Consider the following 17226-nt stretch of genomic DNA (forward strand, 5'->3'; position numbering starts at 1 on the left):
GGATTTAAAATAATCCAGAAAAGAAAACGGACTGGATCGCGTCGCGTGTCCTGGCTTATTCAACGTTAAATTTTTGTTAATTAATTAAATAATTAAAAAAAATTGTCCTAAAAGATTGATCAAGTTGAGTCGAGCAACGACGACGCGAGGCTTACTTTCTTTCCAACTCATTTAACACCAAGAGAAGTGTTTTTTCAATATAAGCACATTCACTTTTCTTTCCACCATCAATGAGGGACACTTGCTCCCTCCAAAGCAAAAGAGAGCTCACTTTTTCTCCACTTTCTTTCCTCCATTTCCCATTCAGCAATCTTTAATCCCAACAGTAACATATTGACATAAGAGGTTAGGTATCTAAGTATCTCATCTAGATGACCATATATTTAAAAGATTTAGTTACATAGCGACATACAAAGCATTACTAAGAGAATGTAGGAACTAATGTCAAGCAACATCATGGGAAGAATAATCAAACATTCCATTAATTCCTCCAGGACATAATTTGGGCAGAAGAACAATCAAACATTCCATTAATTCCTCTTAGACATAACTTGGGCATGCCGTGACATTGTTCTTCTCTTTGTTACTTGTTTTATTTCCTTGGATTTCCATTGCCTCTACTATTATCGTGCGATCTAATTAAGGACTGCACTAACTTAAGCATCGGCGCATGCTCCGACAAGCATATGTGCCCAATCTAACATATCTAATCTTTGGCGACTGTAAGATAGGGATCATTTTAGACTTGCAGCATGTTTGGTTAAGCTTATGGGAAGTTAAAAATACTAATTTTTTTAACCAAAAGAAGTGCTTATTTTGGAGAATTAAGTTTTTTGGCCAAGTTTTTAAGACAAAAATAAGTACTTTTGAGTAGCAGTACACGTTTTTCAAAAGTAAAAAAATAGTTTTTTCCTAAAAACACTTTTGGAACCTTGGCCAAGCACAAATTGCGACTTCAATATTGGAAAAAGTGTTTTCAAATACAAATATAATAATTTTTCTCCAAAAGTACTTTTTTGGAAAATTGTTCTGACAAAAAAAAATACTTTTTAAAATAAACAGATTTTAAAAGCTTAACCAAACAAGCTTAATAGAGAATGATTGAGTTTCAGAGTAACGTTTACTAAATTCAAGCGAAGTTATGTGTGAAAGACAATGAAACAGGTGATTGTTCGACCAAAAAGTATAAAACCCTTTTATCGAACTAATTATTAGAAGTATAGAAGATAAATTTTAGCCAAATATAATTAATCCTAGATCCAAATGTACAGAGTACGAAAATAAAAAAAGAACAAAAATGTGTAATGTTTCTTAATGTAAGAATCATACATCAAAACATGAATGATAAGCTTACATCTAAGACAGGTTTGCGTCATAATCGTGGAAGCTAGGAAGGGGAAAAGAGGGAACTGTTGATGACGAAGAAATTCCTCTTGTTGGCTCTGTAGTGGAAGCTCTCAAAAAACAATCCTATTTCTCTAGGTTCAGCTCCCCCTATATATATTAACAATCTTCCCTTTTTATCTAATGGCCTTTGACCAGTGTACTTTCTTACGATTGTATCTTTTGTCGTTTGCTCGAACATTACGTTTGTTCAGTGATGTGAGCTTTCTGATGATTTGACCCCGGCGATGGCTGAGGTGCTCTTTGCTATCTCGCCCCGTGGGCATGATTAGGGCTTGGTCGACCCCTTATCGTTCCTCTTTAGGACAACTATCCTAGTCAGATTTTGACCCATACAGTTAGTGCCTCCGTCCGTCGGGGTTGCCTCTTGGCGGGCTCAACGGATGGACTTTGTTGATTCAAAAGTTAGGATAAATCTGATCGTTATGCGTTGAACGAGATCCCTAGGTCGAGGTGGCGACATGACGCTTCAATGGTACCATCGGACCGTTATATCAGTTCGGAGCTGAATCGTTGCATTGCTTCGAGACATCACGAATACCCATTATGCATCATTATGGCGCACATTCCCTAAGCACCGTATCATTTCTCGTGCCCTATCAATTTTTGATTGGTGGATCTTGGGTTTCCCGCTCAGGACATGTATGTTCCTATAAATAGGGGAAACCACCATTCGATTGTTACGCTTTTCGATTCATCTGAGGAATTTTTCAAACCTCCACCTTCTTCAGTATTTCATACTTCTGATTTCATATTTCTGCTCTTGTCAAAGTTTGACGCTACTATCCTCTCTTTTCCTTCAGCATACCTGTTTATTCCAATCAATTCAGACAAATGGCTGGTACTTCTTCCTAGACTGATAGGTTTGTCGAAGCTCCGGTGCCAGAAAATGATACACCTCCTCTCGGAGAGGGGGTGGAGGCGACGGAAGATGAGGGAGTTCCAACAGTGGCTGAGATACTGCCCCGTCCGGGGAAATTATGGACTGACTTCAACAGCCTTGCCGGAGAAGAACTGAAACCTGTACTCTCTATTATGGATGAAATGGCGATAGTGGCGCTCAAGACCAAGTGGGGAATTCCAAACCATATTGAAATGGTGCTGGCAACGGGAATGGACATTATACATTTGCACCGCCCAGGGTACTGCGCATTTTCACGTATCCTTTTGTTGTCAGGTATACGCTTCCTCTCCCCTCTTTGGTAATAGACTTCTGCTGCTTCTACGAAGTGTGCCCGGCTCAGCTTTTCACCATACGTGTATAAGCTCTTCCTCATGCTTCTCAAGTACACGGAGCTTGTCGGTCTAGGGATCACTTTGGGGCACATGCTTAATATTTTTTCCCCTCAATTTATTCGAGGCATGATGATCCATATGCGCCATCGAGGAACAAAGAGTTTGGTGGTGAAGATGGACGATAAGGCTAATCGCCACTTTTGGGAAAGCTATTTTTACGTGCGGATGGCACACCTTGTGGTGGACTCGGCAGGGTTCCCTGAGATGTGGAACTTCGCATGTAAGTTTTCCTTTGTTTATTTCGTGATTCCTCTTGAGGCGGTGGCCAATCATTCTTCTTTAGGTGGCATTGATAATTTTTGTTCACTTTCGTAGCTGAGAGACTACCTCCGCTTCCAGTCGACGACATCCGTGAGTGGGTAAACGCCATTCTTCCCTGTATAGTGAGGGTTCGCGAGTGGGCGTCCTTCTACGAGAGATATGGGCATAAGCCTCTTACTGGTGAGTCTGCCCACTACAGTTCTTTTTTCTTTGCCTTATTGTTCGATCTCGTCATTGTATGAATGTCTTTCTTTACTAACAGGGAGGGTGCGAAGGGCGAGGGCTCCTCCACTTGCGTTCTGTCAATCGGCGCCTCCTACTCGTCCTGCACTGAGGGCTGCCATCCGTCCTACATCGAGATCTACTATCCAATCTGCTCTTGTGGCTGGGGCCGTGAGCATAGAGGCAACTCCTCAACTTGAGACCCCGGCTCCTACCATCTGTTCAACGGGCAAATCTTCCGGTGATAATAGTGGAAAGGGCCCTTCGAAGAGATGGAGAGTGGTGTTAGAAGTGGCTCTTCCAGTCGAAGCATCTTTGGGGGGCGACCCTCTTTTGGCGGTGTCCGACATTGACAGCGGCGCTAACCCGGGAGCAGAGGCTACGCTCATTGTGAGTGGTCAACAGACTATTGTGGCAGAAGGACGGAGTCCCAAGGTTGTCGTTGCCATCTTGGGTGGCCTTTCGTCATCCGGACTGAATTGTGCCTCTTCTTCGTCCACAGAGAGGGGAAAAGGTGTCGTGGTTGATGATTATGAGTCTGACTCTGATCTTGATCCTGATGATGTTAGGATGTTCGAGGAAGGCTTTACTCGGACTGTGGTTAAGAGCGGAAGGTCCTTCCTGAATAATTGAGATTCCATCGGACCTCAATCTTCTGCGAGACACAGTGGATCTAGTGCCGCAGTTCGATCTTCCATGCTCTGCCGCAGAGTGTGAGGCTCTTCAGGACGTCAGTGAAATCGAATTATCGCAGGAGGTGGCCACGATGGGCCTGAGGGTTTCTTCTCTTTGCTTTTTCTCCCCCCCCCCCTTTTTGCGGCCTTGGCCTTCACTAACTTTTTTCTTTATTTTAAGTCTTACATGCGGGAGATCGAGAGTGCGCGTAGGGCCGAGACTCGGTCCAAGATTTTTCTGATGATGCTTGAAAAGTATCGGCGCTATCGCAACAAATGCCGTGAGATGCATGAGTGGCTCAGAGCAAGCACTGACAATCAATCTCTTGGGGAGGAGCTAGAGAAAAGGGATCAGGAACTGATGCAGTCCATCCGCAGGTGCAGTGAGCTCGAGGAGCTACTTCATGCTAAGGATGAGGAACTTGAGTTGGGAAAGGGGATCGCTGTAGAGTGCGAGCATCTTCAGGCGAAGGTGTTGTTGTTGCAATCTGAACCCGATTAGAAAGATGCCAAAGTTGAAGCTTTGAGTGCAGAATGTATGGGGAAGTTAGCCGAGCTGGAGAGAAAAGTGACTGAGCTGGAGAATGCCAAGAATGCTCGAGCGTCAGGTTTAGCAAGAGCAGCGGCGTTGGAGGACACTATCCGTGTCCTTCAATCTGAGCAGGAGTTTGAGAGGGCAACGACCGTACTGAGGGAAGCGAGGCTCGAAGAGCGCATTGGTAAAATTGACCGGGAAGCTCCGAACTTGGGTAATTGGGTCGCAATCCTCGAGGCTGAAAAGGCGCAATTGTTGGCCCAAGTTGAATCCGCCTTTGTCGCTATTCCTCGCCACTTGCATGAGCTTTGGGTTCATGCCAAGGCCCAACAAGATATATACTAGGGTTTGTGGGAGGTGGGCAATGTTTCTGAGGCTGCTTATGAAGGAGCCCGGGTGAAGACACGAGAGGCTCGTGTCAACTGCGGCTACGACCCTACGACACCGGAGGCCCGCGAGGATGCTGATGTTGAGGAGGAGTTTCTTGACGACAACGGCGGGGAGAATGTTGGTGATGGCGCCGAGTGAAAATTTGTTGCTTTAGTATTTTTTTGTTCATTTTCATCTTTTTTTTTATTGTGCCCGTTTTGGCCTTATGTAAGGTGCGGCTGTTGTGGACGTATATATAAATAAAAAAGTTATTTTGCCTTTGTACGTCCTTTGATTTTCTTTCCCTTCCTCTTGCTTGTTACATCTTTTTATTTTGGCGTAGACCTTCGAATTTTTGTGTGGTGAGTCCCTAATTTTTTTATTTGGGAATCCGACCTTGATCGGATCGAGTAGGGTCTCGTCGTGTGTGTCCGAATAGAGTCGCTTTGGACTTGCATATTCAGGCGAGATTGACTTCTGATTTGTCGCTTTAGGCGAAATCATCCTTGGTTTAAACGAGGTTGAATTCAGATTCTCCATTTTGAACGAAGTCAGTTTCGACTTGGCCATTCGAGTGGGATTGAGTTCAGACTTGCCAATTTAGGCGAAGTCAACTTTTTCATATGTATTCGAGCAGGGTCGAACTTGGATTTACAGTTTGTAGGGAAGTCAATTTCTAACTTTTATTTGAATGCGTTCGAACTTTTCTTTTATTTTGACGATGACTGGTGGTCGTAAGGGTGTTATTTCGTACTAAGGTCAAAATGTTAACCCATTGTAATTCGAGCGAGGTCGAATTCTTCTTTTAGCGATGGTTGTTGGCCGTAGGGGTGTCATTTCGCACTTAGGTCGAAATTTTAACCCGTTGTTATTCGAGCGAGGTCGAATCTTCTTTCTGCGATGGTCGTTGGCCGTAGGGGTGTCATTTAACACTTAGGTTGAAATGTTAACCCGTTTTAATTCAAGCAAGGTTGAATTCTTCGTTTGGCGATGGCCATTGGCCGTAGGGGTGTCATTTCACACTTAGGTCAAAATGTTAACCCGTTGTTATTCGAGCGAGGTCTAATTCTTTGTTTTGTGATGGCTGTTGGCCGTAAAGATGTCATTTCACACTTAGGTCAAAATGTTAACCCATTGTAATTCGAGCGACGTCGAATTCTTCATTTGGCGATGGCCGTTGGCCGTAGGGGTGTCATTTCGCACTTAGGTCAAAATGTTAACCCGTTATCTCGGTCTTCTTTTTACTGGAGAATATCGGGTGTTCCCTAGGTGAGTCCTAATTTTTCTTAGCTTCTACGTTTTTTGGGTGAATCCCAGTTTGCTTATGTCACGACCAAAAATCCACCAGTCATGATGGCACCTAACCCAACCCGCTAGGTATGCCAATTAATAATTATCCAATTCTACTTAACTTAATAAAACATTTAAACAATAGAATTATCTAAATCTTCTACATTTCCCAAGGAGGTAGTACAAATCATGAGCTTCTAAGAATAGAGTTTACAAAGCTGTTATGAAGAAAATACATCTTCTGTTTGAAAAGTACATAAACAGAATTTTTGTATCTAAGGCTACCGTGAACAAAAGGCAGTCGCAGCAGGAACACAAGTACGCCTTCAAATCCATCAACCAATGATCGTAGCAGCATCAACATCTGGGATCTGCACACAATGTGCAGGAAGTGCAGTATAAGTACAACCGACCCCATGTACTCAAAAAGTAACAAACCTAATCTTAGGTTGAAAGTAGTGACGAGCTGGAATATAGGTCGGGTCCAACACACATAACTAATAGTAGTTCATACAGTGTACTGCCAATAAATAAAGAAATAGATTAGAAATAAAGTGCTTAGCCTTTTTCATAGTTTTCCAAAAACAATTCCACTTTTCAAGTATATCAATGAAAGCCCAAATCCTCTACCGAAATCGTTAAAAATATGAGTAAGTTTTAAAAACTGTAACTTATCCTAAAATTCCTTTCCATAATAGGTAAACATGTTTCATTTCCTTTTTTAAATAACGAATGTGAAATACCTCTTTATAACCACATATCACTGTATGTAAAAAGTCATGAATGACGTGATACCGTACACCATGAGGAAAATATATTTCTATGCATGTATCCATATATGCATGTCAATGTCATGTATCTCATAGATGAATCATGTATGCACACTCTCAGAGTACTCAACCTCACTGTATCACACCTTCCACTTATCATAATCGGCCACTCGATACTGTATATGGCCCATACAGCCCAGGAAAGATCCATCTCGGAATATATATATCACTGACTATAAGTCACCCAGTACCGAGGAAACAGGCCAATCCAGCTTCATGGAGAAGATCCATCTTCATACCAAGGGAATATCCATCCCTGAATGTAATTAAGTACTTCAGACAAATCCATGTCCAGGGAAATCCATCCCTCAATAATATCATCTGCGCTCACTGGGGGTGTGTAGACTCCGGAGGGGCTCCTTCAGCCCAAGCGCTATAACAAGCCAACAAATGCATAATTAATAATCTGTTATGGCGTGCAGCTCGATCCCATAACTGTCACTCATAATTAGGCTCTCGGCCTCACTCAGTCATCAATCTCTCCAGTCTCACCCACGAGCTCACAATGTCATGAAAACTTACCCGGAACAATGATATGATGTATCAATAAGTAACAACTGAGACTGAGATATGATATGAATGCATGAATGTGACTGAGTACGAAATATCAATGAATTCAATGAGATGACAGCAAGAAACGACCACTATGGGTCCCAACATTATCAACATAAAGCCTAAATATGATATCTAGCATGATGTACATCTCATTTATCTTATAACATGGTGAAAACACATATATCAATAAAATAGGGCCACTATTCAGTGCCCTGGAAACAACAGAGTCACAACTCACAGGGTGCACGCCCGTCACCTAGCATGTGCGTCACCTCAACACCAATCACATAGCACATAATTCGGGGTTTTATACCCTCAGCACTAAGTTTAGAAGAGTTATCTTAAACAAGCCAATTCTGACACTGAGTAAGCGAAGTGATGCTCCAAGAATCCCATCACGCGCGTTCTAACCTCCGAATGGATCGAAACTAATCAAAAACAACTCATATACATCAAACAATTCTAAAGGAACCAATCCCAATCGAAAAAGGTCGAATCTTTAATCAAAAGCCCAAAATCGACCAAAATGCCCAACCCGGGCCCGCAATTCGGAACCTGATAAAACTCACAAAATCCATCAACCCATTCAATTACGAGTTCTACCATACTAGTTTCACTCAAATCCGACTCCAAATCGGTGTTCAAAACTCAAAAATTCATATTATGAAACTTTAGGCCAAAACCCTCAATTTCTTCTTTAAAATTCATAAACCAAAAGTTAAATCGAAGATAGATTCATGAAATATAACTAAAAATGAGTAGAGAACACTTACCCCAATTCATATGCTAAAAAGAGCCTCGAAAAATTGCCCAATTCCGATCTCCCCAACTCAAAATATGTTAAATGCACCAAACCCTCGTTTTAACATTATCCTGCCTCGTTTCTTGAGCCAAAATATCTTGAAACTCATTTTTGATACCTCTAATGGATTTCTTGTAAAATTCTAGTCAAGTTAGGCTCTTGAATCACTCCATTTGACCTTATATTGAAGGAGATATGTTGGTTTCAATATTTGAAAATAGTGCAGATTTTTAAATACGCAGCATGTCAATTTCGTAATTAATCTGAAAAATCTGGCAACCCAATTCTTAGTAAAATGACCATAACATCCTCATACGATGTCTAAATTTGATGATTCTTTTTGCTATGACTCCGTAATTACGATACAGATCTAATGCTTCAATAAAAATAGAAATCGGAGCTCATTTGTTCAATGTGGTACCATTTATGCTTTAAGAAATGACATCGAAACATAAGAAAAACGAGCGCAACACAACCCAAACCTATCTGAAACTCACCCGAGCCCCTCGGGACTGCATTGAAATATACCAACAAGTTTCATATCATAATGCAACGAGGCCTCAAAACACACATAATAATATTGAAATGACGAAACGCGCCTCAAATCAAACTTAATGAACTTTCGAACTTTCAACTTCCAAAAACTCACGCCGAAACATATCAAATCAACTCATAATGAACCCAAATTTTTGCACACAAGTCCTAATAAATCATAAGGAGCAACTCCTGCCCCCAAACTAACGAGCGAAGTGTAAATACTCAAAACGACCGGTCGGATCATTACATTCCCCCCTACTTAAACATACGTTTGTCCTCGAACGTGCCTTGAGTTGTTTCAAAAGCCATCAAATCCCCGTGTAACCTCACAATGCACATACCCGGAGGTGATCCCACGTCATCCTATCCCATATAGATCTGATAACACAACATGACTGAAATTTCTTAATCCAACCTAGCCCATAAGCCTTCGAATCCAATTTCCACATCCAAAATTTTCTATAAGATCAGAATCTCACATCTACACACTGTATAAGTCTGAACAAGCTGTATCAAGCCATAGCCATGACTCAAGATGAAATCACATTATATACCATATAACTCAAAAATACTCATAGCGATAACTTCTAATCATAGTAACTGCTCAAAACAACCCAATACCGGTAATAAACCTCTTATCAAATAGAGCCTCATTCTAATACCTTCATATACTGCCAACGATGAAAGAAACATGCATAATCTCATAACCATTCGTCAGACCAACAAGTTGTGGAACTCCCTCTCCTTTGATAGGAACTATAGTAAATTTGTAAGCCAATCAGCATCAATATCCTTCCAAATATACTACAATCTGATCCGATAGCACCCATTCTAGGTACAATGACCTCATCCCATCTAACATAATCACTCTAGTGACATGACACATTAATACAGTCTAAAGCCGCAACTCGTGCACCAATAAGCAACATTCAAAATTTACTCAATAGTGGAAAATGACTCAGACGAAAGAAGTATCTCACAAGCTCAACAGGTACCGCCACAAAGCAATGCTAAGAACCTATCACACACCGTATAACCAAAACACATGAATCTAACGCAAAGGATCATGTCTCAACATAACTCCGCTACAATGCATGACCCATCCAAACACTGGTCCATATTATGTACCTCGAGCCACCTTGCTCAAATTCAATAACCACGCAAAATTCGACATCAAGCACCCAAGGTGCATTACCATAACCACGAAGAGCAAATAACATAATACCACAATCAGGAAAGAACATAGCCAATGTGCAATCAATCATGCAATACCCAAATACTCATCTCGCTCAAATTCCGCGATAAAGCTCAAATAGAACCGCACCATATATGCATATAACCAACGAATCACAACTCCTCATGGCATAGAAAAGTAACTCATAGATCATTTCAGAATACGAATAAGCTCAACAATAACGAAATTGCACATACCTCATTAATAGCAGTATGGAGCCAACCAATCCAACTCGATGTAGAATACACATCTTAATTGGGCCTACCAATGGACCCCCAAATCAACTCTAGTCACCCACAAATAGATAAATAATCCTTCGAAAGTCCACAATGACTGAATCATAACACATACTATCACCTGGGTAGTTTCGCCCACACTTCACAGTCCACAACCATGCAACAATCTACTCCTGAGAGCTCCCAGTCTCCAAATTCATAGAACTCATGAATCATCATATCTCATCCCAACTCCATTGCCTGAATGTCTAACACATCTCTCATACACAATCATCCCGCGAGGAATACTTCTATAATTCTTCTGTGTCATAAAGCAAAATTTGAACACCAGTAGTCGATCAACTAGGGGAATGTCGCAATACCAATGAAGTATCCATAAATGAAAACACATCCCCTCTTCTGAAATGTATAATCTCATCAAGCCATACTAAATAGTAATGTTATTTACCTAGTCATCTGAAACTGTCCATGTTGCCTAAGGACTCATGACCTCCCCTTCAAAACTGAACCGTGATCTTACACATGCAAATCTCAATCGTACACAACACACCGCATATACTATGCCATCATACAAAAAATACGAAAACTTCGTAATCCACTCCGAGTCACAAGAAACTACTCACTCAATTAGCCAAGAACTTTCCATTTGATTTCATCCGGAGAAAATCACTATATATCACATGCTCCTCACGCTAGTAGAAAATATACATCTCAAACCGTGGTAGAAACTATTGAGAACTCTCCGAAACCCATTTGCACATAACCAAACAATCAGAACTGAATCTCTCTAACTCAACCAAGCCACGCATGCCACCAAAACCCAAGAGTACCACCACAAAACACCTGTAGAAACTCACTACCTCATGAGGACCAAAAGAGCCAATCACATCCATTACCATGCTGATCCAACCTACTACCAAACTGTCCTATTTATCCTAGTTCCTTCTGAATTACCTTCAAATTGATACTTCTCCTTGCCATAATACCACAATCCTTAACCAAGACTCACCACACGAGACCCTAGCATAAACCACACTGCCCTAAGGCTCATAAGCCGCTGAATGCTCTCTTAATCACCCCAAAAGTACCACAACCGAGATACCCACTCTGAAGAGACCTTCTACAAATATAAAGCCATTACTTTCGCCTTCCTAATACTGATATGTAGAATCTATAATGACATAGAAATGCCACAAGTCATGACATCCTCCAATATAAATCTCAGTTTCTAACCAAATACACATCCTGAAGATTCCCAATTGCCACGCTCAAATCTTAAATTCATTTGAACCATTCTCGAGAGCCTTCCACTCTACTCAAATCTCAATTAGACTAACCAAATGGACCAAATGACCGGTGACCCATTAGCACTCCAACACCCAAGAAAGTAACTCCACCTTAATGCAACCAAATAAATTCCTACTCCACACACATTACATCCTTCACCAATAACAACTCAAATCATTCCGTGATTCTCATATACTCTTAAAGTTTACCCAAAATTTCCTTTACTCAAGTCATCCTCGATCACAACCTCTATAAGCCATAACTGATTTACCAGCATACCTCAAACTGAAACCAATACAACACATAACAATGCAATCAATCCGTCGATAACAGACTCCCCCACTTGGCTCAAAGCTAAAGAATAAAGAATCTGATAACTTAAAATAACCACCCCATACTAGCATAACATCGCAATAGGATTCAACTAAATCCTTCTTAAGCTCATGTAACACAAACCATATAATAACTCAAATCATTTGCAAATCTCGTATTCATCCTCGTAATAGTCAAGCCAACTCTCATAAGCATACAAAATCAAATTACAACAAATATTTTACTAGTAAAAGAGAACTCCCAACAAGCAATCATAGGGATCACACAAACCTTAGGATACCCCGTAGGAGATAGCCAACCTACTTTGTTGTAACGACCCGGCCGGTCATTTTAAGAATTAACGCACCGATCCCTTATTAACTGCTTTTCTCGTGTTTATTTCTGCTATTTTGATTTGCCGGGATGTTCGGTTTTAAGTTTCGGAGAGTTTTGGGACACTTAGTCCCTAAATGAGAGCTTAAGTTTTGAAAATTTAACCATAGTAGGAACAGTATGAAGACGACCTCGAAATAGAATTCCGATGGTTCCATTAGCTCCGTTGGATTTCGGGCTTAGGGGCGTGTTCGTATTGTGTTTTGGAGGTCTGTAGCTAATTTAGGCTTGAAATACCGAAAGTCGAATTTTGAAGTTTCTAGTTCGATGGTGAGATTTTGATCTGAGGGTTGGAATGGAATTCCGAAAGTTAGAGTAGCTTCGTAGTGTTGAATGTGACGTGTGTGCAAAATTTTAGGTCATTCGGACGAGGGTTGATAGACTTTTTGATCGAAAGCGTAAATTTAGAGTTTGGGAGTTCTTAGGCTTGAATTTGTGGTTGATTCATCATTTTGATGTTGTTTTAGGTGTTTTAAGGATTGGTATAAGTTTGGACAGTGATACTAGATTTGTTTGTGTTTTCAGTTGAGGCCCTAGGGGCCTCGGGATGTTTTTGGAAGGTTGTTGGAAGAATTGGGAGTTGTTTGAGCAGCTTAAGCTACTGACCTTCTGTCATAACCGCACCTGCGATTGGGTCCCGCAGGTGTGTGGCCACAGAAGTGGCACCATCATCGTAGAAGCGAAAAAGGGGAGAAACAGGAGGAGCCGCATAAGCGGGAGATTTACCGCAGAAGAGGTACCACATCTGCATATGGGGAGTTACAGGTCCGGAAAGCTGAGTTTAGTAATTTGTTGCAGATGCGACCTTTGTTCCGCAAAAGCAAGACCGGAGGTATGGTCCCATGACCGCAGAAGAGGATTAGCTGGGAAGAACATATAAATAGTTGCCTCCGCGAATTTGAGTTATTTTCACCTCTTTTCAAACGGAAAGAAGCCTTGGGGAGCATTTTGAAGGGAGATTTTCAGAGGAATTCATTGGGGTAAGGTCTTTGGTCCCTAAACTCGTTATTGAGGTGATTTTTATCATTATAAGCATAAAAACTTAAGGAAAATCAGTGGTAATTTTGGGGTTAGGGCTTGATTAATTAGAGACCTTTGAGTAATGATTTGAAGGACCATTTGAGGTATGATTTTGGTACTTTTGGTATGACTGAACTCGTGAGAGTGTGAGGATTCTGGAAATATAAATTTTTACCCAATTTCGTGATGTGGGCCCGAGGGGCATTTTGGTCATTTTACCTAATTTTGCGTATTAGTTTAGAATTTCTTTGAAAAATCAGTTACTTGAAGTGTTATTTACATTATGAAATTGAATTGAATAGATTTGGGCCATTCGGAGTTGAGTACTCGTGGCAAGAACGTGGTTTCGGGTTGACTTTGAGCCGGTTCGAGGTAAGTGGCTTGCCTAACCTTGTGTGGGGGACCTTCCCCTTAGGATTTGGTATTATTGATAATTGTAATGCCTTGTACGTGAGGTGACGAGTGTGTACTTGTGCTAATTGTTGAAAGTTCAATTTTCATTAAGTAATTACTAGTATGTTTCCTTTCCTGTTTATATTACTTGCAATATAAGCCTGTTGTTAGCTTAGGAAAGCATGTCTAATTGACTTAATATCCTTACTTGTTCAAACTGCCTTGTTTGTATTACTTGCAACATGCTAGGTTAGAAATACCTGTTTTACCTTGGTATGGAACTTGAATTGAACTGTGTACTCTTCTTGCTATTGCTGTGTATTTACTTTGGGACTACGGGACGGTATCCCGGGAGATCCCTTTATATGTTTACTTTGGGACTACGGAACGGTATTCCGGGAGATCCCCCTGCACATTTACATTGGAACTACAGGACTACACCCAGTAGATTCCCCCTGTACTGAGTATTTACATTTGGGACTACGGATCGGTATTCCGGGAGATCCCCTCGCATTATGAGTTGGACTACGAGACGGTATCCCGGGAGATCCACTGGATATTTACATTTGGGTCTATAGGATGATATCCTGGGAGATCCCCGGTTGTTATCTTTGTGTTGAGCTGTATTTCTTTCTGTGTTTACTTTGCCTCTGTAGTAGTTGTTACTGTCCTTTATATCCTGTGTTACTTTTACTGTTTACTTATTTATACTATTTTATTCTACACCGTTGAACCTTATATTTTACTTAACCTCAGTAGGGCCCTAACCTTCCTCGTCACTACCCGACCGAGGTTAGGCTTGGCACTTACTGAGTACCGCTGTGGTGTATTTCATGCCCCTTTTGCACATGTTTTTCATGTGCAGATCCAGGTACTTCTACTCAGACTTATCACGTTTGAGACGAGATGCTTGTAGAGACTCCAAGGTATATCTGCCGCGTCCGCATACCAAATAGTCCCTTTCTACTTTTTCTTTTTGTATTAGCCCTTCTATACTTTCGTTTCTTTGTTAGATATTCTGGGTTTTGGGAAATGTATTAGTTTTTGAGAGTTGATATTGTGTATGTTGAGCGGCACTTTTAAACGTTGTTTTATTTCACTATTTCAATTTTTAATTATTTTCTTTTGCAAATTGGTTTATTTTTCGCATTGTTAGGCTTATCTAGTCGTAGAATCTAGGTGTCGTCACGATGGTTCACGGAGGGCGAACTGGGGTCGTGACAAGTTGGTATCAGAGCTCTAGGTTCATAGGAGTCATGAATTCACAAGCCAGTTTATTAAAGTCTCACTGATCGGTACGAAAACGTCTGCACTTATCTACGAGAAGCTATGTAACTCTTAGGAAAATTTCACTTCATTTGATTTCCTTGTCGTGCGAGATTTTAACATCATAATTCTAAACTTCTGTCTTCTATTCTCTCACAGATGGTAAGGACACACACTACCCGAGACGATCAGGCACCAGTGGCCCCTACTGCAGCCGTTAGAGGCCGAGAACGCGCACGTGGTACAGCTAGAGCACCCGCGCAAGTTGCAACCGAGGTACCACCAGCAGTTCCAACCAGAGTCCAGGCACCTGATACGCCTACTACTACTCTAGCTCTCCAGGAGACTCTTGCGCAGCTCATGAGCATGTACACCACTTTGGCTCAAGCAGGGTTGCTCCCCCTTGTTTCAGCTACATCTCAGGTTGGGGGTGGAACACAGACTCCCTCCGCCTGCACTCTTGAGCAGTGAGTGCATGTTGATCAGGTCCTAGAGATTATTCCTATATAGCATGTAGCCCCAGGTTAGCCTGAGGACAGGGCATCGACTTCAGAGGATGAGAAGCGGAGACTTGAGAGGTTCAAGAAGTATGATCCTCCTGTATTCAGTGGGTTAGCCTCCGATGATGCCTTGGGATTTCTGGAGGAGTGTCACCTTATCCTCCGCACTATGGGTATATCAGGATCGAGTGAGGTTTCCTTCACTACCTTCCAGCTTCGAGGAGCCGCCTATGAGTGGTGGCGTACCTATGAGTTAGATAGTCCGGACGAGGCAGCTTCACTGACTTGGACTCAGTTTTTAGATATGTTCCTGAGAGAGTTTGTTCCTCAAAGCCTTAGGGACGCATGACGTGTAGATTTTGAGCATTTGCGCCAGGGTGCTATGACTGTCTTGGAGTATGCTGTCCGTTACACTAGCTTGGATAGATATGCCCCAGCCTTGGTTTCTACTGTTCGCAAGAGGGTTCACCCATTTATTGAGGGGCTTATTTCCAACATCAGGTCTAGCATGGCTCGTAAGTTGGAGATGGATATTTCTTATCAGCAGCTGGTGAGCATAGCTAGGAGGATTGAGGGTATGCATGCTAGGGAGAGAGAGGAGAGGAAGGCCAAAAGGTCTCAAGAGTCGGGCCATTATTCTGGTGCCCGTGCCCCAGTAGCAGGTCGTCATGGTAGGGGTTATATGAGTCACCCTGTTCATTGCTCTTCCAGCAGCCAGTGGTGTTCCAGCTCCTCCTAGGCCCTAGGAGCCTTATTATGCACCACCAATATCTAGTGCGCCTCCTGCGCGAGGTGCTTTCAATGGTCAGTCCAGTAGACCTAGTCCGAGCCACTCACAGCCACCACATCCTCTCAGAGCTTGTTTTGAGTGTGGTGATACAGACCATATGGTGAGGGATTTCCCCAGACTTAGGAGGGGTGCACCTCTATAGACTTCTCAACCACAGCGTGCCCCACAGAGTTCTCAGGCTATGGTTACAGCTCCAGTTGCTACCCCACCTGCTCAGCCAAGCTAGAGGTGGAGGTCGGGGAGGTAGAGGTCCCCCTAGAGGGGGAGGCCAGGCCAGATACTATGCCCTTCCTGCCCATACCAAGGCTGTTGCCTCCGATTCTGTCATCACAGGTATTATACTAGTTTGTCACAGAGATGCATCAGTTCTATTCGATCCAGGCTCTACTTACTCTTATGTGTCTTCTTATTTTGCTCCGCACTTGGGTGTACCTCAGGATTCTTTGAGTTCCCCGTTTATGTTTCTACTTCTATGGGAGATTCTCTTGTTGTGGACCGTGTTTATCAGTCGTGTTTGGTTGCTCTTAGTGGTTTTGAGACCAGAGCCGATTTACTGTTACTCAACATGGTAGATTTTGATATTATCTTGGGCATGGACTGGTTGTCATCCCATTATGCTATTCTTGATTGTCACGCCAAAACTGTGACGCTGGCTATGCCAGGTGTACCGCATGTTGAGTGGAGGGGTGCTTTAGATCACACTCCCAATAGAGTTATTTCTTTCCTTAAGTCTCAGCGTATGGTTGAGAAGGGGTGTGACAAGTATTTAGCTTATGTGAGAGATGTCAGTATTGATACCCCTTCAGTTGATTCAGCCCCAGTAGTACGAGATTTTCCTGATGTGTTTCCAGCTGATCTTCCGGGTATGCTGCCTGATAGAGATATTGATTTTGGCATTGATCTATTGCCGGCCACTCAGCCCATTTCTATTCATTAGTATCGTATGGCTCATCTTAAGTTTAAGGAATTGAAGGATCGGTTACAGGAATTTCTTGATAAGGGTTTATTCAGCCTAGTGTA

Source organism: Nicotiana sylvestris, chromosome 8, assembly GCF_000393655.2.
Source record: "Nicotiana sylvestris chromosome 8, ASM39365v2, whole genome shotgun sequence".
Classification (NCBI taxonomy): Eukaryota; Viridiplantae; Streptophyta; class Magnoliopsida; order Solanales; family Solanaceae; genus Nicotiana; species Nicotiana sylvestris.